The 26,583-nt window shown below is 44.9% G+C and overlaps 1 long non-coding RNA gene across 1 annotated transcript; it reads right to left on the reverse strand.

Moving 5' to 3' along the window:
* Positions 1 to 1,218: 1,218 nt before the first annotated feature.
* Positions 1,219 to 4,814, reverse strand: LOC142294887 (uncharacterized). Its single transcript, XR_012751316.1, has 5 exons — positions 4,419 to 4,814; positions 4,212 to 4,296; positions 2,174 to 2,281; positions 1,772 to 1,835; positions 1,219 to 1,664 (listed from the first exon to the last, which is right to left on the reverse strand). It is a non-coding gene; the product is annotated as an uncharacterized LOC142294887 (long non-coding RNA).
* Between the last annotated feature and the right edge of the window lie 21,769 nt (positions 4,815 to 26,583).

Consider the following 26,583-nt stretch of genomic DNA (forward strand, 5'->3'; position numbering starts at 1 on the left):
TGCCCTCACTGCCTCCCATGGCCGCCTGTTCCACTCTCTGACTGCCCTCACTGCCTCCCATGGCCGCCTGTTCCACTCTCTGACTGCCCTCACTGCCTCCCATGGCCGCCTGTTCCACTCTCTGACTACCCTCACTGTCAGAAAGTTCCTAATGTCTATTCTGAATCTCCTTCCTTTTAGTTTCCTCCCGTTGCTTCTTGTACTTTCTTGAGCTAATGAGAATAGGGTGGCTCCCTCTGCCCTGTGACATTTCAGGTATTTGTAGACCGCTATTAACACTAGAACAACTGAGGTAGTCATTTTGACTACTTCGCACTATGTATTTCTATATAGGTGTCACGAGTCCAGTAGTTCTAGTGTTAAGTCTCCTCTCAGCCTCCTCTTTAGTTCTTGTAGCCGGTCTTCACAGGACATGGTCTCCAGACCTTCTACCATCTTGGTTGCTCTTCTCTGGACTTGCTCCAATATATCGATGTCTTTCTTGAATTGGGGCCCAGAACTGTACCCAGTATTCCAGGTGGGGTGTGACCAGGGCAGAGTATAGGGGAATAATCACCTCTCTGGATCTAGAGTCAATGCTTGTCTTGATACATCCCAGTATTTTGTTGGCCTCTTATTCTCAGCAGTGATGGGGATCGGGAATTTGAGCCTCCACCAGTTACACTTCTATGGATGATCTACCAGACAGGTAATGTTCACCATGAAGACCAGCCCTGCCCGTGTGTTACTGTGTAATATGGGGGTCATGCAGTACTCCTCCACTTCACACCTCCTAATACTGGAAGGACGTTGATAAGCGGAGCTCTTATATGGTTTCTGGCCATTTCTCCCTGAGATAAAGACTAATTCTAGGGGGATTTGTAGCAGAAACTGGGGGTGACATCAATCTGCTTGTCTGATGGGATGAATCTGATTATTGTTATCAGGAGCCATCAACTCAAAGTCTGAGGGAAGAAAATCATGGCCGACCACAAAACCTGTGATCAGTATATACAATATATTATGTGGCATCTACGGTATATACAGATCTGTGTATGACAGCTGGGAACAAGCGGAGGGTAAATATATACAAGACAGTAACACTATTACTATACTGCACCCCAAATATCCTGGGGTCACCACCTTCCATACTAAATATACAGTCAGGATGAAGGAGACTCGTACACACGGCCAGTAATATAATAACAGTGATATTTATTCACTCATATAGCGCCATTAATTCCGCAGCGCTTTACATCCTATCAGTAATGTCTTTGGAGTGTGGGAGGAAACCGGAGACCCCGGAGGAAACCCACGCAGACACGGGGAGAACATACAAACTCCTTGCAGATGTTGTCCTTGCTGGGATTTGAACCCAGGACCCCAGCTCTGCAAGACTGCAGTGCTAACCACTGAGCCGCCGTGCCGCCCATGTGCTGGATAATGGCAGCATGTGCCGTAGATGGCGGTGGACGCAGCAGAAGAGTCACTTACTCTGTGATTACATCTGACTGCGGAAAGTAAAGAGAACAGAGACCGAGCCCGGAATCTGCCTCGTACTGAGGAGCGTCATCTGCTCCGGACATGGCGGCCGCCACATCATTGACTTGTCATAGTCGTCTTCCCCAGCCATACCCCATCTTCATTGTGGGGGCACAGCGGACCCCCCGCTCTGGAGCAGTGATCTGTAGAAAGAGGAAACAGAACTGGTCATGGAGCAGCCGAATATTACACATCAGAGAGGGGCACACGATTTACCCCCGGTCACTACCACTTATTATATTCTTCTTACCTGGAATATATTTGGGTCCATGGGTCCCGCGTCTTGGGGGTCGTTCTTCTTCTGGTTCACGCCCCTGTGTACAAAATAACAGAATACGCTTTATAATTCTGCATTGATCAATCTCATACTATATTTTTCGGAGCTTGTGCTCAGTTTTTCTATTATACAGCTCTGAATTCTCTGCTCTCTGTCACTGGTTATATATCTGGGTACCACTAGAGGGAGCAGTGGAGCCTGTGCATTGCGGTGAATGGGAGCTCCCCCTAGTGGTGGCTGCAGGCAGATTACTAATGTTCACTTCTCTTGTCTTCCAGGAGAATCTTTATTCTTCTGTGTCAGCACAATGTGGCGTCATGTCCGCTGTTATTATCAGCTCCTGTCATTAATCACATTACACACTGATGATCTTACCTTATGTGAGGTTTTGTGGTCGCTCGATGTGACCTGTCCCTGGTCGGGAGTCACCGCTGAGACCAGGAGAGGGTCCGACTCTGCGCCTCGCTTTCTCCATTACAGATTCTGGTGAAACAGAAAACACATAAATATATTTATACAAAAAGTGACAGGACATCAGTATACAAAGATGATACAATGAGACAGACGCTCCAACATATCTAACAGGAAACCTGTCCTTACACATAGCAACCAATCAGAATGCAGATTTCATTCTACCAGAGATGTTTAAGGTGTTTTCATGGATGTGACCCAGTGGCGTAACTACAGTTTGATGGACCCTGATGCAAAATTTGGACCTGCCCCCCTCCCCCACCCCAGCTTTCCTGTGTTCTTGTCACGCTGTACTAGATTTACAATAGCAGTACAGCGCAGTAATGTGGGACTGAGAGGATTCCTGAAACTATCTGAGAAGGTAGTTAGCTGATAAACCACTAGGGGGCGTAAAAGTGGAGGAAACGTATGAGCAGGGAATTCCCTAGCAGAGGTAATACTAGTCAAGCCCACCAGATGGCAGTAGAATCGTCAGAAAGCCGTGTCACAACATGAGGTCTTGTAAGTACACAAGGGCAAAGTATAAACGTAGTCAGAGAGAAGCAAATAGTCAGTAGCCGGGAAATCAGAGCCTAGAAGTGAGGGGGAGTGGGAAGACAAGACAGAATTAAGGTATACAGATAAGGAACGAACAGGGAGACATCGGGAGAGACACTGATGGAAACAGACAACAGAGGAGGTTAACAGGTCAGGTGAACACGGAGGTCAGGAGGGGGCAGGGCAGACAACAGGTCACTCAAGAGCAGAACACAGCAGAGCCAGAAGTATCACTGGCAAAGTCCAAGAGAAATAGTGCCCTAATAAAGCAGCCTGACCCCCAGAACGAGGCAGGAAGGATTAACCCCTAACGTGACTTGCATTAGAAGTGAAACTAAAAAAAAGGCTCAGCTCCAGCTGAGCCAGGAGTCAAACATGACAGTTCTGCTATGCATCTTTCCCTCAGCACCTGACTTTCCCATGCTGTGTTATACATCATTTTTGCACAACCCAGCTTTTCCATGCTGTTATACATCTTTCCCTCATCACCCACTTTTCCCATTCTCTGCTATACATCTTTCCCTCATCACCCACTTTTCCCATGCTCCTCTATACATCTTTCCCTCATCACCCACTTTTCCCATTCTCTGATATACATCTTTCCCTCATCACCCACTTTTCCCATTCTCTGATATACATCTTTCCCTCATCACCCACTTTTCCCATTCTCTGCTATACATCTTTCCCTCAGCACCCAGCTTTCCCATGCTCTGCTATACATCTCTACCGCAGAAGCCAGCTTTTGCATGATATCAGAGCATGGGAAAGCTGGAATTCTGGGTTCTGAGAGAAAGATGTATAGCAGAGCATGGAAAGCTGAGTAAAGAGGGAAAGAGCCTCTTTCCCTCAGCAACCAGCTTTCCCATCCCATGCTTATATCTTTGTCCCCCATCCTCGTATATGTGTCCACATCCTATTATTATATGGCTCCCATCCTGGTATTATTGGGCCCCATCCTCATAGTATATGGCCCCCCATCCTGGTATTACATGGCCCCCATCCTGGTTTTTACATGTCCCCCATCCTGGTATTACTTGCCCCTATCCTGGTATGATATGGCCCCCATCTTGGTATTATATGAAACCCCACCATGGTATTATATTGCCCCCCATCCTAGAATTACATGCCCCCCATCCTGTTATTACATGGCCCCCATCCTGGTATTACATGGTCCCCATCCTGGTATTATATGGCCCCCATCCTGGAATTACATGGCCCCCATCCTGGTGTTATATAGCTCTCCCCTGATGTGACCCCTGTCCTCTGATTGTCTGTAATATGTTCCCAGGAGAGGAATCTGGGAATGATTGTAAATAATGAAGGAAAAATCCCATTTTACTAGAAAGTTATATATAATGAGAAGATATGAGAATACAAATGATTAATCCTATAAGAAGGAACTTACGTGATTTAGGGTTTGCTGAGGGCGTTCATTGTGATCCATCTCTGGGCCTCCAAGATGGCAAATTTACTCGCTTTGTGCTCTTTTTCTAATAAAAAGTAAAAACAATGACGATCAGACACCCCCCAATAATGACAGCACCCCCCCCCCAGCCACCATATTTCTGCATTCACTATATTGAGGCATAATGGAAATTCCATGGTTACTTACCGGTGCAGACTTGTCTCTAGGCCCAGGGTCGTGGTCGGTTGAAGGTCGGGGCAGTCTTTTGGACCGTCATGGACTCTACATGTCGTTTATAGACATGGAGTCACTTCCTAACCTTCTTTGGAAATGCGGTGATCCTGCCGTTCTTCAGGCAGGATAGTAGATGAGCTCTGATCTCCTGATGCTGGAACCGAGCTGTGGGGTCACCGCCTTCTGCCAGAAACTCATAGGCAAACGCTGTAGCAAACACCCCACAGTCATAGCAGTTTTTCTGCTGATCCACATTGAGAAAGCTCAGATGTTTCAGGGGCTCGTCGACCACAACACCGTACATGTTGATAATCTGCTGACGGATGGATGGCGACAGTTTTCTAGTATTGATGCTGTCGGCCACCAAGATTTTGCCATTTTTGAAGCAGGTAGTCAGCCAGTGCACCCTCTCCTCATCATAGTGGATCTGTACGGCATTCTGCAGTACGCAGTACCCTGGCACTAAAAGAACCGCCGGGGGCTGCAGGCCATCAAAACCCTCAAACTGATGCTGCAGCAGCTCTTGGGCCATGCCAATGATGTCATCATCCAGCATGCCCGCCTCGCCTGTGCTCCTCAGGATGAATAATTGCTCTGGAGACAGGTTGTTCCCATGACTCCAGAAATTAGGCATCTCCACTGGTGGGATCTCCACTGGTGGGATCTCCGCTGGTGGGGTCTCCATTGGTGGGGTCTCCATTGGTGGGCACTCCATTGATGGGGTCTCCACTGGTGGGGTCTCCATTGGTGGAGTCTTCAGGTCCAGGGATCCTTCTCTACATAGATCCGAAAAGTTTTCTGTAGCGGCTCTTTTGGCCGGTGGCAGCATCTTGGACTGAATGTCCTCGTAGGTTGATGCTTTTCTCTTCAGACTGTCCCGGGGTCTTTCTTCTGTCAGACCCTCGTGTGCATCTCCAGCACATTCTGGATGTGCAGGATTCGCTCCACTTTTTGCAATGCTGGAAGTGGATCCAGTATCACCTACTATGTAGGTTGGGCTCTTGTCACCTCTGTCTTGGCTGATGACGTCGTCTTGACGTCTTTTTCTTGTAACCAACCTGAAGCTCCTGATCGCTGGAACGGTGGCGGATTTCATGGCCAGGAAGAAATTTCCCATCAGTGTTGTCCTCTTGCGATAGGATTCCTTGAGTCGGGTCAGAAATTTGGAACCAGTTGACATGGAAGATGAGAGAGCCTTGACCAGCAGCCGCTGGCCATAATGTGGACGCCTATGCATCCTCATGATCGCGTTGAAATTGCGTTTAATAGCGTTGAAATCGCGTTAAAATCGCGTTAAAATCGCTTTGAAATCGCGCTGAAATAGCGTTGATTTATTTCTCCTTCGTATTCCTGTAGCTGTGTGCAACCAACAACAGGGAGTCACGAAAAACAGCTCTGGCCTGCGCTCAGGCTTTACATAGAGCAACCCCAATTGTGATGTCATAGAGCGGAAGGTGACATCAGAGTTCCATTAGATTGTGACATCACAGCCCCAGCCCCGGCTGCTAATGGCTGATGTGATCATGGGGAAGAGACCTCACATTTTTATTTTTTAAACACCAAAATAATTTTTAGAAACTGCGGCTTATAACTAGTTAATGGAAATTTTATGAAATATGCAAAAATGACAATAATTAGTTAATCGATTTCTACAACTTCCAATAAAATATCTAGTTTTAGATAAACTTTTGGGGAAACTCCAGCTTTTTACTTAATTTGTACAATAAAGTCTTTCTTGGATCCTGAGTTGGTGACATTAGTTCCCATTGTAGCTATGAAGCTTTTCAACATTTTTGTTTACTAATATTTACTAATATTTTTATTCCCAATTTTAACTGGGTCAGGTACCTGCGCTCCAGTCATGGGAAGACGTAAGAAAATGTATCCAACAAGCGGCTATGACATTTGGGGTATATTTTGTTCAAAAAGTATTTAGTGAAATATTTACAGTCAAGTACAATTGCGGGGAGGTCGTCACCGCTACATTACATTAATTACATGTGCCAACGCTTTATGCCAATATTTATGGGATCAATAATTTAATAATACTATATACATATATATATATATATATATATATATATATATATATATATATATATATATATATATATATATACTGCTCAAAAAAATAAAGGGAACACTAAAATTCCATTCTGTTGTTTAAATATTCCCTTTATTTTTTGAGCAGTATATAAAAAAAAAATATATAATCACTGAATCCAATGCTTATGAAGTGGTGTATATAGCACTTATATTGGGATCTTAATACTTATTTTTTTGCACTGAACCTTAACTATTGGATTGATCCTGCTATTTAAGGCCTCTTTCACATGTGACGCCCTGGGCAAGCCAGGGGTCACAGGTAACAACATCACAACACACCCCACATTCCCTGCAGGCACACCAAGGTCAGAACACAAAACCCTTGTTGCCCTCCTCCAGGGGCTGATGTCCACACCAGGGGGTGGAGCCAGGCGGTTGGTCTCCACCCGCCGAGGAGTTCACAGTCCTGGAGGCGGGAAAAACCAGTAGTCGAGTTGAGAGGCGAAAGTGTGAGGAGTAAAGTGGTAGAAGAGCAAACAAAAACTGACTGAGAGCGTCCGGGTGTGTGCCCCGGGCGAGACAGCAAGGTTGACAGACGGCGGTGACCGTCTGTAGGAGTGGCCGATTGGAGTGGCCGAAAGGACCGTGGACGGGTGGTGGCCCGGCGGCACCGGACCGGTACACAAAGAGAGGCCAGCACCATTGGCAGGGGCCTTTTGGATCCCGGCAAGGCTTGGAGTCGCCGTACAATTTGCCAAATCCGTCAGTGAAGGGGACCTCCTGGGTTTCCAAACAACTAAGTCCCGATTGAAGGCAAAGGTCCAACCGTGAGAGAGGGACACCGCCACCGCCAAGGCACCAGTTCCTCAGGGCCAGCGCCTGCGGGCAAAGAGGGGCTCCTCTGGCCCGTATCCAAGCCGGGGAGCGGGTTATCAGTGGGAATCCATCGATACCAACTACCGTACTTAGGTGCAGGGAAGAGACAGTTACCGCTAACTTGCAAGGAACATCAGCATCGCAGCCGTCCGAGGGACCCGTCCAACCAGCCGCTTGTTTACCGTGAACTGTGTCATCATCCTTGGGCTGAGTGAGTACCTCCGTGCCGTGCAGCACAGCGCTGCCCCTGCGTCCCTGCACCTCACCGGGCTCCATAACCCGCCTGACACCCTCTCCTACCCCATCACGGGCCCCGGGACCACCAACCCCCTACCCACGGAGGGGAGGACTAACAACTTAGCTGCTCCTGTCACCGCTCCCGGGATCCCCGTCCAGAGCAGCGCTGGTGTCAACCCCATCACCACAACCGTGGGTGGCGTCACGGACAATCACCAAATCCCCCACCAACAACAACCACCCCCCCTTTTCACTCACGGGCGAGGAGCGCCGCTCGAGTCCCCGGGATCCGGCCCATCGCTCGAGCCACCGAGCAGCAGCAGCCGCAGAGCAACGGCGGCCGGACCCGAGCAGTGGGAGAGCGCAGCGTTGCCACCCTCCTCCCCGCCCGCGACACACACATCGGTGAAAAACCACGCACGTTTTTCACGGACGTATCAAAGGTGGGTTTTGCCCTCTGTGAGCCATGTTTATGGCACACGTGTGTTTTCTGTGTGTTGTCCGTGATAACACACGGAGGACGGGGAAAGAGACAGACCTGGAAATAGACAGACCTGGAAAGAGACAGACCTGGAAAGAGACAGACCGGGCAAAGAGACAGACCGGGCAAAGAGACAGACCTGGAAAGAGACAGACGGGGAAAGACACAGACAATGACAGACGGGGAAAGAGAAAGACAGACAGACTGATACAAATACAGACAGAGGCATAGACACAGACAGACAAAGAAAGAGACAGACAGACAGCCACTGGGAGAGAGACAGAGAGACGGTTACTATCCCGGGCAACGCCGGGTACTACAGCTAGTGGATGAATAAAAAGAATCAGTTGTCAGCTGGAAATGCTCAGTTCCGGAGCTGCCCCGTCTTCTGATAGCGGCCGCAGCCAGATACTGAACAACCGTCTGCTATTCATTTGAAGTTCCCCGGCCGTGGCCACTATCAGAAGATGAGGCAGCTCCAGATCTGAGCATTTCTGTCCACCTGCTGCAGTCACCAGCACCGTGAACAGCTGACTGCGGGGGTGCCGGGTATCGGACCCCGGCCGAACAGACATTGATGATCTTTCCAAGGATACACCATCAATGTAAAAAGGTGTTGGGGCTCTGTTGTATTGATCAATTCAATAGCTAAATTTCTCTTTATTCTTAAAGTTCATAGCAGTTATGCAGATACCATTGTCATATTTTCATTTTTACATACAGCTATTGTATTTTTCATGTCAGTATTCACACAGCAGTTTCTGCTTTACATTTATTCCCCTTGCACTGTCGCTGGTGTGCAGCCCTTCTCTTTATATATCAATGTAAAAAGTAATGGACAACCCCTTTAAAGTCATTTTTTCCTTCCATTTATTTTATATTAGATAATACTGTACATTCTCACTTGCTCTTTAGCTAAAGCATTGCCACCTGTTCACATAGGCCAATATGGTGAAATGTGTGCTGAGGGTGGTATATGTGTTCATATACGTGGTAGTGTGTGGCGCATTTTGTGTGTGTGTTCATATCCCCGAGTGTGGTGAGTATCCCATGTCGGGGCCCCACCTTAGCAACTGTACGGTATATACTCTTTGGTGCCATCGCTCTCATTCTTTAAGTCCCCCTTGTTCACATCTGGCAGCTGTCAATTTGCCCCCAACACTTTTCGTTTCACTTTTTCCCCATTATGTAGATAGGGGCAAAATTGATTGGTAAATTGGAACGCGCGGGGTTAAAATTTCGCCTCACAACATAGCACCCGGCGCTGCCCGGGATAGTAACTGTCTCTCTGTTTCTCTCCCATTCTCTGTCTGTATCCCCCTCTGTATATATCTCTCTGTCTCTATCTCTTTCTCTGTCTGTCTCTTTCCCTCTTTTTCCCTGTCTGTCTCTTTCCTTCTCTTTCCATGTGTCTGTCTCTTTGTCTGTCTCTTTACCTGTCTTTGTCTGTCTCTTACCCTGTGTCTTTCTTTCCCTCTCTTTCCCTGTCTGTCTCTTTCCCTGTCAGTCTGTCTCTTTGTTTGTGTCTGTCTCTTTGTGTCTGTCTCTTACCCTGTCTATGTCTGTTTCTTACCCTGTCTGTGTCTGCCTCTTTGCCTGTCTGTGTCTGTCTCTTTCCCTGGCTGCATTGTGACACGCCAACATTCCAATTAAGGGCGTGGCTGCGCATTCTTCTGAAGTTCTGGCTGCACTGTGGCATTCGCTTTAATGGAGGCAGGTTTTTTGGTGAATAACTGTAAAGCGCAGAGTTACAATTTCCCCTCAAAACATAGCCTATGACGCTCTCGGGGTCCAGAAGTGTGAGTGTGCAAAATTTTGTGGCTGTAGCTGCGACGGTGCAGATGCCAATCCCGGACATATGTGAAGCCCCACAGGTGCGGTGTAGCGGTGCATTACCTTCAGGGACTCCACGTGGTGGGACGGTTCTGGTCACAGGTAAGATGTCTTCTTTTAGAATTGTGGTGACGCCACTCTCGGTATTGCGGTCATTGGGGACCGCCACTGCAGATTAAGGGGGTGCCTGGGGCTGATAGTGGGTGCAGTCGGATGTAGTGGCCTCCCGAGAGTGAGGCAAGCCCCAGGGCCCTGTGTAGGTGTGTGGAACCACAAGGCGCAGAATAACTCAACACAAGCAGGATGTCTTTCAGGGGTTTTACTCACTGTTGATGGCAGGGTGAGCAACCCGGGCGTAGCTGGGATGAACCAGGCTGGAACCAGGTGTCCTTCAGGCTGACTTGTGAGGGTGGCTACTGACTCACCTTCTCTAGCCCTTCTGTTGTTTGTGATGACCCCGACTTGCAGTCCCTACGGGAGTCACCCAGGGAAGTTGCTGCTCCCCTCGTTTCGGCCCGTTTGCTTGTAGCCTGGACCAGGTCACTCCGGCTGCTTGCCTCCTGTGAAGTATGGGCCCTCACTTTGCTACGTGGCTGCGGACTCTGTGGTGTTGTCTTGGGGGTTTGAAGTGCCCCCTCAGGCAGGTTTGGCAGAAGAAAGCTGGATCTATCTCTGCACTGGGACCTGTTACCCTTTTCGGGCCTGGTACCTCCCCAGCAGTCTCCTCACTCTGCCACCCGTTTGCTCTCTCTTTAGCCTTGGGTGGATTTCGGGTGGCACTACTGGGTGACCGATCTCCCCCGTCAGTAGTCACTGCGTGGAAGCTGTTAGATTGCAGCAGCTCAAGGGCCCTCCATCTGCTCTCCCTGAGCTCCACACTAAACTGGCTCACTTGTGGGCTCTGCATGTCTGCTCTGTCTGAGCTCCACTTCCACACTCCTCAACCCTCTGCTTCAGACTGCTTGTTCCTCCTTCTCTTCCTCTTTCCCCACTGTGCCTGCCTACGCCAACTAGCAACCAGGCTCTCCACCACACCCCTTGAGTGGACATGGAGGGCATGCCCCCCCTCCTGGAAGCTCTCAGGAGTCCTCCCAAAGGTACATGTGTGAGATCTGATTACTATGCGCCTGTGTAGTCACACCTCAGTCAGTCTTCTGGATTACCTGTATTGTACTGCCCCCAGCATAGGTGCAGTACTCAGTGGTGCCTGACCAGGTCAGGGGCGCCACATTCCCCCTTAGTTATCACCAGTACGTCCTCGGGCTGCAAGACAACATTTTAAAATACATAAAACAGTAAAACATTTAAAACATTTTAAAACCACCAGGTACCATACATCACCACCCTCCACCCACAAGTCCGTTAACCCACCCAAAACCCTCTCAGGAGGTAGGTCACCGGTCCTTTTGGTAACCAGGTCTGGGCCATCTGCTTCCCCAGACCTTTCCTCCAATCTTCCTCTCCCGTCGGCCGCGCCTTCAGCCACTTCTGGCAGGATGTAGAGGCGGCTTTCGTGGTCTGGTGGTTTCAGGGTATACCTGGCCTGGTGGAGCCGCCCCTTCAGCCTCTTCTGGCAGGATGTAGAGGCGGCCTCCACAGTTGGTGCTGACCAGGTACCCTCTTTGTGGTGGAGAGCCAGGCCCCATAAACAGGCGTGCTCCCTGGTTGCAGGCGATCCAGGCCCCATAAACAGGCTGGCTCTGGTGGTGGTACCTCTGGGGTAATTATATACACTGCGAGAGTTTGTGGCTATAGCCAGTTCATAGCCTTAAGGTTCATTGGTTAAAGTGCACAAAGCCTGGTGCAAAGTGGCAATTTCTCACATAAGTTCATGTGGGCACATGCTTGAACTTGTAAACGTTGCAAAACTGTACTTTAACTTGCTGTACTTCTTACTTTACTTCACCTAGACTTCGCTCCTTCTTCCTCCTCACCAGGGCTTGGGCCTGTAGGGCTGTGGCACCTGTCGTCATCATCTGTAGTGGTCTCATCAATGGGTTCTTTGTCTTTTCTTTCCTCTTCTTCTGTGTCTGTTTCTTTTTCTCTTCTTTATCTTGTAGTGTTGAGACAGCAGGGTTTCTGTAGGGATTTCTGGGGCATGGTGTGACATTGTTAGGGTGAACTCTTAACCAGAGATCACTAGTTGCCTACTGCCTGGCCGAATTGATATGGGCCAAGTGCATGCATAAAAGAATCCACACCAGACACAGTCGGATATGAAGTCTCTTCTTGGTCACAGTAAAGATGGCACCAAACAGACAGAGGAGACTCATGCGTCCTCTGATATAGGCTAGGGGCGTACACAAGTTCAGATATGCCCATGTGACGCCCTGGCAAAGCCAGGTTGTCACAGAAAGAGTTAATCCTCCTTGGTAATCTGATCTCACACCGGTGCAGCAGGACAAACCACATCCCCCAGGGTAAGAGAAAAGCAGAGCAGAGGGGAGGGGCTGGAGCAGAGTGTTTGGAGAGACAGAGAGTAGAGAAGTCGGAAGTTGTAGCTCCCAGGCTGAAAGTGAAGCGTGCTCCGAGAGGGCCGGGACAGGCTGTAGTGAGGAAGGGGCCAGAGGTAGCCGGAGCAGGGTAGTGGCCCCTCGGTACCTAGGGTGACCCGGATCACTACAGGGGAGTGGATTCCCCGTTCCCGGCTGAGGAGAAAGAGGAAGAGAGTGGAGAGAAAGGCACCTGGCTGCAGGGAAAGAACAGGAGCTGCTGCACCATGTGTGGGACACTAACACCCCCGTACCGAAGGCTGCGGACACCGGCAATTCCTAGTTTACCAGTGACTCCGTGTGAATAACTTGTGAGTACGCCCGTGCCCTCGGGCACCGCACCGCAGCACTGCGCCCTGCTCCCTGCTTACCCCATCACCGGGCCCCGGGACAGCTAACCCCCCTACCCACGGAGGGGACATAACAACTACGCTGCTCCCTGTCATCGCTCCCGGGATCCCCGCCCAGAGCAGCCGTGGTGTTCCAACCTCACCACAACCGTGAGTGGCGTCACGAACAATCTCCCTTACCAAATCCCCTTTTACTGTGGAGCCTGGGATCACAGACCGGGTCACGCCACCGTGATACCCACAGAAGTGACCCCGTGGCCCGGATCTGAGTACCCCCTGGTCCCCGGGTGACACATTTGGTGTCACGAACAGGATCGAACCCATCCAGTTACCTGGAGGAAGTGCGCCTTGTTCTGGACTGTCAGCGGTACTCCTCTGCGAAAATTTTGAAAGTCGCCATCTTTGCCGCCATTGTGGGCGTGAAAATCTCCCGCCCAGCGCCTTCTTCCCCAAGCGGTGGGCGCGAAAAAGAGGCTCCGCCCCCTGAGAACGCGGGCGGAAGTGAAGCTCCGGAGGACCGGAAGCGAAAGGAAAACTTTAAAAGTTGCTGGAAGGACTGCTCCCGAGTACCAAGGGGGAGCAGGAAGAAGGAACCGCAGTTCATGTGACCAGGACTGTAAAGGCAGGGACGCCAGGACTTTGCCTAATTCCGTTCCTGGACAAGCAGTAGCCGCAACCCCGATGACATCTTACCTGGCTCCGGCAGTCCGCCCAGCCGCCACGGTGATGACGTCGGCTCCGGCAGTCCGCCCGGCCGCAACGGAGGTGGCACCCGATTGGAAGTCTGCCCCAGATGTGGCGCCAGCCACTCCCAGGTACCCCGTCACGGCTGTGGAGCAGCCGGAGTGCACCTGCAGAGAGGAGGAGCAGGCCAGTGAGAGATGGAGCCCTCGGCAGTTAGCGAGGCCGGTTGTAGCCGGCGCCGAGGGCATCCAAGTGGGCCTGGCTTCTGAGCAGGAGGCAGAGCACGGAACCCGTGCCCCGTACTGGGAGTGACGGCAGCGGCAGTGGTAGCGGAGCATGGACGGCTACCCATAAGTTAAAAAGTTGACTGTTTTATGGACTGTCACCCCTGTTGAGCGCCCTCAAGTTCAGGAGGAGGCCATCTGCTCCGCAGGTGTGGGGTGGCAGAACAGTTTAAAGTTTTAGAAAACGTATCTCCCGATGTGGGAAGATGTATGACTGTAATGTGTTTATTTTCCCTTTTTCCAGTTTAATAAATGTTGGTGCCCAGACGGCCCGAGGACGGGCCGTGTTTTACCAAGGGGGTGTGTGACGCCCTGGCAAAGCCAGGTTGTCACAGAAAGAGTTAATCCTCCTTGGTAATCTGATCTCACACCGGTGCAGCAGGACAAACCACATCCCCCAGGGTAAGAGAAAAGCAGAGCAGAGGGGAGGGGCTGGAGCAGAGTGTTTGGAGAGACAGAGAGAAGAGAAGTCGGAAGTTGTAGCTCCCAGGCTGAAAGTGAAGCGTGATCCGAGAGGGCCGGGACAGGCTGTAGTGAGAAAGGGGCCAGAGGTAGCCGGAGCAGGGTAGTGGCCCCTCGGTACCTAGGGTGACCCGGATCACTACAGGGGAGTGGATTCCCCGTTCCCGGCTGAGGAGAAAGAGGAAGAGAGTGGAGAGAAAGGCACCTGGCTGCAGGGAAAGAACAGGAGCTGCTGCACCGTGTGTGGGACACTAACACCCCTGTACCGAAGGCTGCGGACACCGGCAATTCCTAGTTTACCAGTGACTCCGTGTGAATAACTTGTGAGTACGCCCGTGCCCTCGGGCACCGCACCGCAGCACTGCGCCCTGCTTACCCCATCACCGGGCCCCGGGACAACCAACCCCCCTACCCACGGAGGGGACATAACAACTACGCTGCTCCCTGTCATCGCTCCCGGGATCCCCGCCCAGAGCAGCGGTGGTGTTCAAACCTCACCACAACCGTGGGTGGCGTCACGAACAATCTCCCTTACCAAATCCCCTTTTACTGTGGAGCCTGGGATCACAGACCGGGTCACGCCACCAGGATACCCACAGAAGTGACCCCGTGGCCCGGATCTGAGTACCCCCTGGTCCCCGGGCGACCCGGATCTGAGTACCCCCTGGTCCCCGGGCGTCACACTCATTTAGTGGGACAGTTCATGGGCTAGCGAATGGGGAGATCCGTGTTGCTGTTGATGGGCAGGTCTGACTCCAGTGGATGAAACCATGATGATGGGAGGGACGTCATTTAGTGGATCCATGCTGATGGTTTGGTCTGTGATGTCTTCTAGCTTGATCAGTGGTCTTCCCTTATATGGTGGTCTTCTTTCATCTGGACATTCCTTGCATTCCAAGCAAGGTGTGGATAACAGGAAATGGCGGCCATCTTTATATCTGTGTCATGTGTATGATCTGAAACCTGAAAACTGTAAGGCAAATCGACATATTTCCCACAATCCCTTGTCAAGAGGTTAATTAAGTATTTGATAAAAAGTTCCTCCTCAACAGTCCCCCCTAAATACTTTATTAACCTTCTGACCCTACTCCTAACCCATCAGTCTCCAATACCTGGCTGCAACTCTTTTCTTTTTGCTGCCCGCTATACGAGCAATGCTAAGCCTTTGCCCCCATTGGTACAGACTTCGATTGGAGCCTGATGTACTCGCCCTACTCTGACTGCCTAGCTGGGGACTGTGAAAGACTGAAGGGGGCCTAGCTGCTCTATATCTACAGAATAGCTGACCTCCTGAGCTAGGAAAGTGGGGACTGACGTTTTTACTCCTTTCTCGATCATCTTCCTTATACAGGGAAAAACACAACAAACAACAATAGCTACAACAATTAAGACAACAAGGATCACTATGCCTATCTGAGCTAGCCATCTATGCCATCCCTTCATCCATGAGAAGTATTGGTCCCAGGGATCCTCTACACCTGAATTCCTTTTTAATTCTTTTTGTAGAGAAGCTAGCTTTTTTATGGCTACCGTAACCTTCCCGGTGGGACCTGTATTATCTGGAATGTAGGTACAACACGCGGACTTCACCATTTTACAAACACCTCCTTTCTCTGCCAGTATCATGTCAAGGGCCATCCTGTTTTGAAAGGCCATTATTGATGTGGGGCCTAGCTGATCTGCCAAACCTTGAAGAGCTTCTCTAGTGTAATTGACAAATCTTTGTTGGTTATAATAGATGTAATTGATCCAGTCTACGTTTTTATTTATGGTCACTAGAGGTAGTATGAATGACTCAAAACCTGCTTTGACTTGATCCCTGGCTCTAAATTCTTCTGGTACCCCCCTTGGGACTCCTATAGCATCAATATAAACATGGGGGTCAAAACTGCCTTTGGGTTCGGGATTTGTCTTTTGTTCTGTGTAGCTCTTCTGACGTTAGGGCTTCCTCTCCTTCTGCTGCTATGTAGAAGGGCATTATGGCTTTGGCTAGTGTGCATTCCCCCATCCATTCACCTTCTAAATGAGTTCTGATCTTCATGTCCCCACATATCCAGAAGACATCAGAAATGGACTGGGTCTGGTTGACCAGGTCCTCTCGGGTGGCATTACTATATCTGCTGCAATATCCCTCTGTGAAATTACCCACAAATGTGTTCCCCTCAGTGCTAGTATAACAGATGTATTTTCCTGGATATATGGTGATGCCTTGACCTGGGTTAGGTGTGTCTGTGACTATGGGGTACTTCTTTTTCCAGTTTTCACAATTTAATTCACTAAGGGATTTGTTAGTGAACAGACTCAGGAAACATTTTTCCACATCTGGGGGGAGATCTAGAGGGACAGATCCTAGATGGGGTCTCGCCCCTGCACAGACAAAGCAATTAGACTTATTATATTGATTGGCGGTATATTTCATCCACTTCAACCATAAGTTGGTCTCAGTGTACCCTGTTTCAATGGCAAGGATATCTGCAAATGTGGGGTTTGCAATGGCCATCATTTTATTAAGTTTTTGAATACGGAACATTAGGGAGTTTGAATGTGTATTTCTATCTTTTGTCGACATTTCTCTGATGTCCGCTAATCTGAACACCCCTAGATGGGCACAACTAGCACACCCACCATATACATATGTGCCCAGTAGATAGGTGCCATGATCGCCAGGTTAAGGGTTCTCCAGATTAAGGACTAGTGGATTACATTGGCCAATGGTATCACAGGGCTTGATGACTTTTGTACGGGAGAGTGTCATCCTGTTGAGTAGAGGTTTGCCATGGGAGTCTAGTTTATTTAGGGCTGTCTTCGGTCTATACCCCCAATCTTCACCAGTGTTCCACCCGACTGCCCTCCATGAACCACATGTTTGTCCCCAACCATCACCTGTAACACATATATATTGTTGTCCTGATCTTAATTGTGCTGGTTGACTCATTGAGGAAGGTGAGGAAGCCCATTGAGTGTCACACTGTACTACATCACAATAATCGAATTTAAAAGAAGCAACATGTGTAGTGGTGTTATACCAGAACGTAATCACCCCTCCTGCTTGGGTGATCGCGGCCTGTTGTGCTCCTACAAAGGAGTGTAGAACTGTGTAACTGTAAAAACATTAAAATTAATACATCTAGTTATCAAATATTTCATAGTAAGACATATATGTTCACAGTTCTGTTTATGTTGGAGGGCATAGTTTATTAATAAAGTTTTTATAAGGAATAAGTATTAAAATATCCGTATTGAATATACATAAGTGCTGACATGGAAGGATATTTATATATTCTTCTGGAAGCTTCCAGAAGATTATGTCATATGGAACTATATTCAACTAAATCACCCCATATGGACTGAACAGTTGGTATATAACACACGATGGAGGGGGCTACTCGCTCGCTCCTACACGTTGTCAGCTGCTCAGAAGGCTCGAGGCTGCAAGATGAACACATGCTGTCCAGCCTACGGTATATCCCCTGCCTTGCCATTCAGAACCCAAGGAGAGATGGATGAAGAATTCCCATTGATCAGTATGGACTAAATGAACTCTTTTTACGTAAGCTGACAAAGTATATTATTTTTCCTTTCTGTAACTGAACCCTGGCAACCATTTTTAAATAGATAAAATACATTTATTTTTTACATTTTCGAAGTCCTTTCTTTCATGCGCTTTTACGTATTTGAAGAAAAATATATTTAAGAAGTATATTTTTAACATTTTGGCGAGCTCAGTCATTCGTGTTTTTTTTTCATTTTTGTGCTTCTTCCTTCACTTTGCATAAGGGGGGACAGACTGAGACATCAGAGACATATGCCTATGCAAAGTGATAGGGAATCGACAATTTATAAAAATCACGCAGAACCTAGGAAATACGTATAAGTCAAGTTGCATGAAAGTTTTTTAAAAGAACTTTAAAGACTTTATAAAGCCACAGAAGTTAACTTTTGACGTATTTTTGAGCAAGAAAGATAAAGTCAGTCCATAAGAAGTATTGGACGTGTTGAACAAGGTGAACCAAGTCTTAGAGGATCATCCATGAGATCATCTGATCATTTCAGGTAAGAAAATGGATTTTACCTGTTAATTATGTTAAGCAAAGTAAAATTCAGTTCACTTATTCAGATATTTCTAATGTGGAAGAGATTTGGTTACGCTTTTATGGGGAGTGTGAACTTGAGAATTCACGTTTAGAATGTGCAAGGTCTTTTAATAGAGAGAAGCAGAAAATCAGAAATGTCTGTCATTTAGTCTATGATTTTCACAAGTTAATCGTAGAAAAATGTAAAAATGGTGGAAATAGACAACCTGAATTGTCAGGAAAGTCAGTGATAGAAAAATCCAAAGACTGCTTAGAACTTGGAATGTCAGTCAGTAATATTGTGAATTCTGACTGTAATGTTGGAAATGATAAGTCAGATTAAAGCTGGTGTCACACATAACGTCGACGACAACGACGTCGCTGCAACATCACCATATTCTGTGACGTTGCAGCGACCTCAACAGCGACGTCGCTGTGTGTGACACATAACAACGATCAGACCCCTGCTGCGAAATCGTTGCTCGCACCTGAATGCTCCAGGTCATTTTTTGATCGCTGCTATTCCGCTGCGCCATGCTGATAAGCTGATAATCCTTGTGTTTGACACCGCAGCAGCGACGCTACGCTACGTCTGAAACCACACAACGACCGTCGACGTCGCTATGATCGCTGCTCCGTCGCTGCTTTTTAGAACATGTTTGACAGCTTACTAACGATCATCTATGGTCGCTGCTACGTCACAGAATATGGTGACGTTGCAGCGACGTCGTTGTCGTCGTCGTTATGTGTGACACCAGCTTTAGACTGTAATTCAAATCAGAATCTTGATAATGGCGACAGACACGTGCTACCTAATCAAGGTGACTTTCAACATACTGAGAAAGAAGCAGGAAATGACGTAGTGAAGCCAGAAGGGGGAGGAGCCAGAGTGGGACATGTGCAGAAAGTTGTCAGAGAAGGACACGTGCAGAGAGAAAATGGCGACGATCAGTTTAAAGAAATAGAACAGACTAAGTTAGGAATTAAACTTAGAAAGAATTTATTGGACATATGCAAATTAATTCCCGCATATAATCCTAAAATACATGTTTGCAGAAATTCAGAGATATTTGAAAGTTCCGTTGAGAAGTTAAATTTAACCAATAGTGAGACGAATCAGTTATTCCGTATGTGGATACCTCAGCATTTCTTTAGACAATTGGCATTAAAAAAGTCTTCTGACAATGAGACATTTGATTGTTCAAATGATAACGATATCATAAGGCTGAAAAATCTCATCTTCTGTGCAAGGAATGAATCTGATCCAAATTATGAGATGTTGAAGGAATTACAAATTGAACAGAATGAGAGTACGTTCTCATTTATGTCCGTTTTTGAACGTTTGTATAGGGCGGTCATTCCAAATGTCAGATTGGATGGAATGATACATTTATTCATCAAGAAATTTAATTTCCTTGATAATGCAGCTTGTGCGGTGGCAGTAAATAAAAAGTCCCTATTCGAATGTACGACATTTATTGATTTTGTTAGAAAAAGTCAATCAAAACAGAAATTGATTAATTCTGAAAAACCAACACGAAAAAGGGAGAGTTTCTGTGAAAAACCAACAGTGTCTCCCAGATCCAGATATTTTTGTGACAGGATATATGAAATTCGAAGGAAAATGCATACGTGTTACAAACCATACAATCCATCCCAATTATTATCATCTAAAAATCTTTTTCCACAGAAAAAACCTTTGTTCCCCTTGTCTCCAGTGAAGGGATTGGTCACTGGGATTGAGGATCCCAGACAAATGATGAGTAAAAGCTTTGAAAGACAGAAACAGGTGTCTTGTGCAGATTCTTTCCCTGGGTTAGAATTTGACAGCCAGCAACAGCTGGGGGGTCTTTCAGAGAGAGACATTCTTTCTCATTTAAGGAACAAACTTGAATTACATAAGTTCACAGATTCCTATAAGTTTAAAATGAATCTAATAAATCGAATCTTTGAAGAAAAATGTAGGTTTGGTCTTCAGCTAAATAAAGTGGATTTCTGGGTAAATTAATTTTATTGTTTGATAAATGTGATTATTCATATACAGTGAATCTATGCATATGTATATGTGTATATATATATATATATATATATATATATATATATATTAAAGGTAGTGATAGTAAATAAAGGTTATGTTTTCATTTAGTAAAATGATAGTTTGTTATAAATTAATAATTTGATCTTTGTATATGAATAATAATATTTAAAATGAAATAATAAGAGAAAGTAACAGATTTTAAGTGTTTCATTTTTATCATAAATATGATAATAATTTTATTCTTTTATTTCCCTCAGAATTTATCAGTAAAGCAGATTGATGAAGTATTAACTTTTCATTTATATATATGTTCTTGTCCTCAATCAGGTAACATATATTTTCTTGTGTAAGGTTAATCGCGAAAGCATGATTAATAATAACTATTATTTTCTCAGGTACCAATTGCCAGAGTATTATTGCTTTAACGTTTCTTTAATGAATATATATCTTCTTTAGAGCTATTAGAAATGTAATCTGAGCTTTGGAGTGTAGTAAAACTGCTTGCTGTTTTGGAATGGTGTTCTTTACACGTAACCAGAGCATGTGACTTGGTACTAAAGCTAATAATAAATGTTTGTTCCATGGTCATATGTACAGTATGTAATACATTGGAATTTGTTTTTTTTCGAGAAGTACTTCAAATTAGTAACATAATTTTTGAAATGCGCATAGAATAATTGGAAAAAAAAAGGGATATGTGTCTGTCCATGTTTCTATGTAGAAGTATATGTTTAAGAACCATGACAGTCTTGTGTGCATAGATGTGTCTATGAATGATTGATTGTTTGAGCAGCTGTTAATGTCAATGTTGAGTACTTGGATCCAGGGAAAAAAAAAAAAAAAAAAAAGGGAATTTTTGTTTTAACTTCAAGGTTATAATATATGTATGTATACTATTAGAATAAATAAGTTATAGTACATAAGTATAAATAATGAAGGAATTTATACAGAATATATATCTTATTCTTAGACATATTTCTTTAATATAGAGATGTTAGGATCTTTTGTGTTAGTCACTTCTTTTACTGATACATAGATTGGTAATCATTTTTCTTTTCAAATATGGAAGTGATATTTATAATATGGTCTTGAAGATATACCACACAAATTTTAATTTAATTTAATCTAAACATATTAATTTTTATAATATCATATTTCATGATATTGAAAGGGGGAGGTTTGGTCTCAATCGCACATTTATATTTGATAAATATATGTGTTTACAGGATACTTTAATAATTAATATTTCAAGTACAAAGAAAGAATTGGGAATAAAAAAATATATTTGAAGTATATCATAATGCATTTATATACTAAGAGAAGTGTATTATTTGCAAGGTTACATGATTTAATTATAGGTTGCTGATATGATAGGTATGGTAATCCTATAAGATACTGGTAACATTAAGGTTATGTATTATTAAAGACATAGGTGTTATATACATAGAAGGCCTTATTTTTATTTCAATTTTTATTTTTATTCCAATTTTCATTTTTCCTTTTATTCCTATTTTTTATATTAATTATTATTTAATATTCACATTTTTAATCAAAATCTTAATTCTACAATTTTTATTTTTCCTTCAAATTTTAAATATCTCAATTGAGAAAACACTTCAATATTTAGTTCAGTAATATCTAATATAAGAATATTACTTTATTAAATATGAATCATATTAAAAGGGAAAAGTTCCATTTTTTTTGGAAGAAAAGATACTTCCTTCATATACAATTGTTTACTTCCTGGTAATACATTATTATTATATTAGTATGTTAACACAATAAGGATGAAATATTACTTATAGTTACACATTTCCTTATAGTAGGTTATTTAATAATAATAGACAAATCAAATAAATTAAATTAGAGTAATAAAGATGGAAGATCGAGGTACATCTAGGTTTACCTTCCTATATTTACAAATAATATATATTATATTTTTAATCAATAATAATTTATAATGGGTATTATTGTGTTTTGATGGAATCATCCAGTCTTTTCTAAAAGGTTATTTGCTTTGGTTTATAATTTTACAAATGATCTAACTAAAAGCCACATTGTTGCCTTTCATATTTATAATATGATACATGTTATAGGTACACATTATATTATTTCATACTTTATATTATATTTTGGTTACATTCAACACATTGCCACCTATGGGTTTGGAAGGGTAATGCACCAATGACAAACAGGTTATTACATGAAATACTATCGTCTATACCATTATGCAGTATTATTACATCATTCTAAGTGTCAATTATATTAATACTTCTACGATAATAATAATGACATGTTATTATAGTATAAGAGTTATGATACGCTGTGACATTTATTAGTGATAGTTATTGCCATATTTGGTATTTAGATTAGGGAATGAAGTCTTCAATCAAGATTACAGAAGATAAAAAGACTTTATAATTTTCCTAAAGTTAAAAGGGATTCTGCAAAAAGGTCCAAAAGGTAACGTCTCAAATAAGACTGTGTAACATACAAAATACACTTACCGTGCTTGCACCTCAGAAACATAGTGCTCCTATGGTTCAAGGATGGACAATGACACATGGTCTGTGCATTAAGACCTCCCTACAGATACTAAGAAGAGCAATGACGTGTTAAAGTTAACCCCTGTCGTGCTGACCAAGAACGTCTTAACATCTGTTCCAGGATTTGACAACAGGCAGCATGGAGGATAAAAGGTGACTAATGTAAATTACACTGCACAGACATCAAAGACTTTTGCTATTCTTCTACACTCATGAACTGTGGTTTATCAACATTGGCTATGGACTTTGTAATAAAGAATAAAGTTTATGGACTTTGATCTAACAATGATAAACGCAATATGGGACTGTATAAATTGGTAACCATTCATTTTTATCAAAGGATTCATCTCTAAGAGACTGTGTTTATGCCGGATTACATCGGAGATAAGAAGACATCAACTCAGAGGACATCATATGGTGACCAGATTTGTTTTTTGCATTTCTTTTTAGGTCTAGCGAAGTATAGTTATATATTTTTATATGATTGATCAGTCACGGCCTATCATAACAGGAATCAACATTATTATATTATTGAACTTACAACATGAATAATGCAAATTAATTATTATTCATCATTATTATTGATATTAATCCGTTATTGCCAAATAAGGAAAGAAGATTTGTTATTTTAATGATGTATTAATTAATTTTCGGGGTTACTCCACCTGCTTCAAGGGGGAATTGTAAAAACATTAAAATTAATACATCTAGTTATCAAATATTTTATAGAAGGACATATAAGTTCACAGTTCTGTTTATGTTGGAGGGCATAGTTTATTAATTAAGTTTTTAAGTATTAAAATATCCATATTGAGTATACTTGAGTACTGACATTTGGAAGGATATATATAAATCCTTCCCGAAGCTTCCAGAAGGTTACGTAATATGGAACTATATTCAACTAAACACCCTATATGGACTGAACAGCTGGTATATAATACACGATGGAGGGGGCTACTCGCTCGCTCCTCCACATTGCCTGCTGTCAGAAGACTCCAGTGCTTCAAGATGAAGACACGCTGTCCAGCCTAAGAGATGACACCCCCTGCTTTGCCATTAAGGAACCAAAGAGAGATGGGTAAAGATTTCCCATTGATCAGTATGGACTAAATGAACTCTTCTTTGCGTAAGCTATCAAAGTATATTATTTTTCCTTTCTGTAACTGAACCCTGGCAACCATTTTTAAATAGATAAAATACATTTATTTTTTATATTTTTTGAAGTCCTTTCTTTCATGCGCTTTTACGTATTTGAAGAAAAATATATTTAAGAGTATATTTTTTAACACAGGGCCAGAGCCTGCGGGCAAAAGGGGCTCCTTCAGCACCCATCCAAGCTGGGGAGCGAGTTACCGGTGGGAACCCATTGGAACCGCAAACACAACCTAGGTGCAAGGAAAGGCAGTCACCATCAACCTGCCGGGAGGAGAAACACCGCAGCCGTCTGTGGGACCCATCCATCCAGCCGTTTGTTTTACCGGAGTGAGTACCACCGTGCCGTGCGGCACAGCGCTGCCCCCGCGACCCTGCACCTCACCAGGCCCAGTAACCCGCCTGCCAAAGATCCCTACCCCTCACCGGGCCCTGGGACAACCAACCCCCCTACCCACGGAGGGGAGAACCAACATCCAAGCTGCTCCCCGTCATCGCTCCCGGGATCCCCGTCCAGAGCAGCGGTGGTGTCCCATTATCACCACAAACCGTGGGTGGCGTCACGGACAATATCCCCAAACCACACCACCCCCTTTCACTCACGGGCGAGGAACGCCGCTCGAGTCCCCGGGATCCGGCCCACCGCTCGAGCCACCACCAAGCAGCAGCAGCCGGACCCGAGCAGTGGGTGAGCGCAGCGTCCCCTCCTCTGCCCGCGACAACTTATATATATAGCTTCAAGATGAAAGAAAAATACCTCTCTTGTGGGAACAGAGATAAGGACGTCTGTAAAGGGCTGTGGGATTAAAGGTAAATAGATGAAAGATCATTTCTTTATTACATGGTGGAAATGCAGCTCATAGGTTATTATGGGAAACTTCATATGATCATATTGTTAAACTTAATCCCATCTGTCCTCATGCTGATTGCCAGGTCAATATGGACCGTCAGAAGCTCCAATCTGGCCTGGAGAAGACCAAGCAGGTAGGCCCCAGTGTGTTCCTAGCATTCCTTTCGCACCCAATCTTTATACTTTTTTTGGGGTATTTTAATAGAAATACTTCTACAAATCCCATTGGAAGCCGATATACTAAGCGGAGTCCAGACGCCTGTGTCAGGTTATGTACTGTTGCGCTGCCTCCTTCACATGTGATAATGAAGCCCCTTATTCCAATACAATGGCCATCTCCTGAGTGCAGAGACTTCACACCTCTCCAATACCCCAATGTGTCAGGAACAAGGTGACTTATCACAGACTACTTCATTGATCTCTCCATTGTCAGTGGTGCAACCATAGAAGCGTTAGTCCAACCGTGGTCCTAGTGCCTGAGGGGCCGAAAACCCTCCCTGGCCCATTGACTACAGAATATACATTGTGGACTGGCTCTAGGGGGCACCCAGTGGTGTAGGACCCCTAATGACCCCCATTATGTTTTATACGTCTCTGCTCTTGGACAACCAAACTTTTGTTCGTTCTTTGTAGAATTTTTCTTCCAGGTTCAATAATTTGATATTTGATGCGGCAATAGCATATTATTATTATTATTATTATTATTATTATTTCTGCATTTTTGGATGAGAAAACGGGAAATGATTCAACCTTTTAAACTTTTTTTAGTTTTTACAAAGATATACATTAATGGGGGTCTTTAACCTCTTCATCCTCTGGCGATTTTTCATTTTTTATTCTTTGTTTTTTCCTCCCTTTCTTCCAAGAGCCATACTATTTTTTATCTTTTTTTACCAAAAGAGAACAGTGTGATCCCCGCCGCTGTCATTTTGACAACGCGATCTAAGTGGTAACAGGCACAGATTAATCTATCATCACCCGCTCCTGTTAGCTGCATATGTCTGCTGATCGGATCAGCAGACATTTACGGGGATTACTGCGGGCTCGCCACCGAAACCTGCGGTAACCGGGAAGGGGGGGAGGGGGGGATTGGTGACCTTGGACGTATATATACATCCAAGGTCATGAAGGAGTTAAAGGGAATCTGTCACCAGGTTTTTGCCACCTAATCTGAGAGCATCGTAACATAGAGACAAAGATTCTGATTCCAGAGATGTGTCACTTACCGGGTTGCTTAGTGTAGTTTTGATAAAATCACAGATTAAACAACAGTAAATTATCATTACAGGACTACTTGGCGTGCTGCAGGTAGTCCAGCATATTCATGAGCTCTGTATAACTGCTAGATCTGCAGCAGAGAAAACACTGATTTTATCAAAATGACAGCAAACAGCTCAGTAAGTGACACATCGCTGGAATCAGGGTCTCTGTCTCCACCTTATGCTGCTCTCATATGGTAGAGCAAAAACCTGGTGACAGATTCCCTTTAAGGAATGAGAGACTTTACTTTCATGCCAGTGACATAATCAATTCCAGACAGTCACGGTGATTTTGATTGGAACTACTGTATATCTGTTTAGATATTTTACGTCTATTAATTCACTTTTTAACTTTATTTTGAGGCTCAAGCTAGTGGCCTCTGATATCACAAAAGTGGAGCCACTGTAATAGCGAATATACAGATGTATATACCGTATTTTTTGGACCATAAGACTCACTTTTTTCCCCCAAATG

The sequence above is a fragment of the Anomaloglossus baeobatrachus genome, chromosome 3 (genome assembly GCF_048569485.1).
Source record: "Anomaloglossus baeobatrachus isolate aAnoBae1 chromosome 3, aAnoBae1.hap1, whole genome shotgun sequence".
NCBI classification, from domain to species: domain Eukaryota; kingdom Metazoa; phylum Chordata; class Amphibia; order Anura; family Aromobatidae; genus Anomaloglossus; species Anomaloglossus baeobatrachus.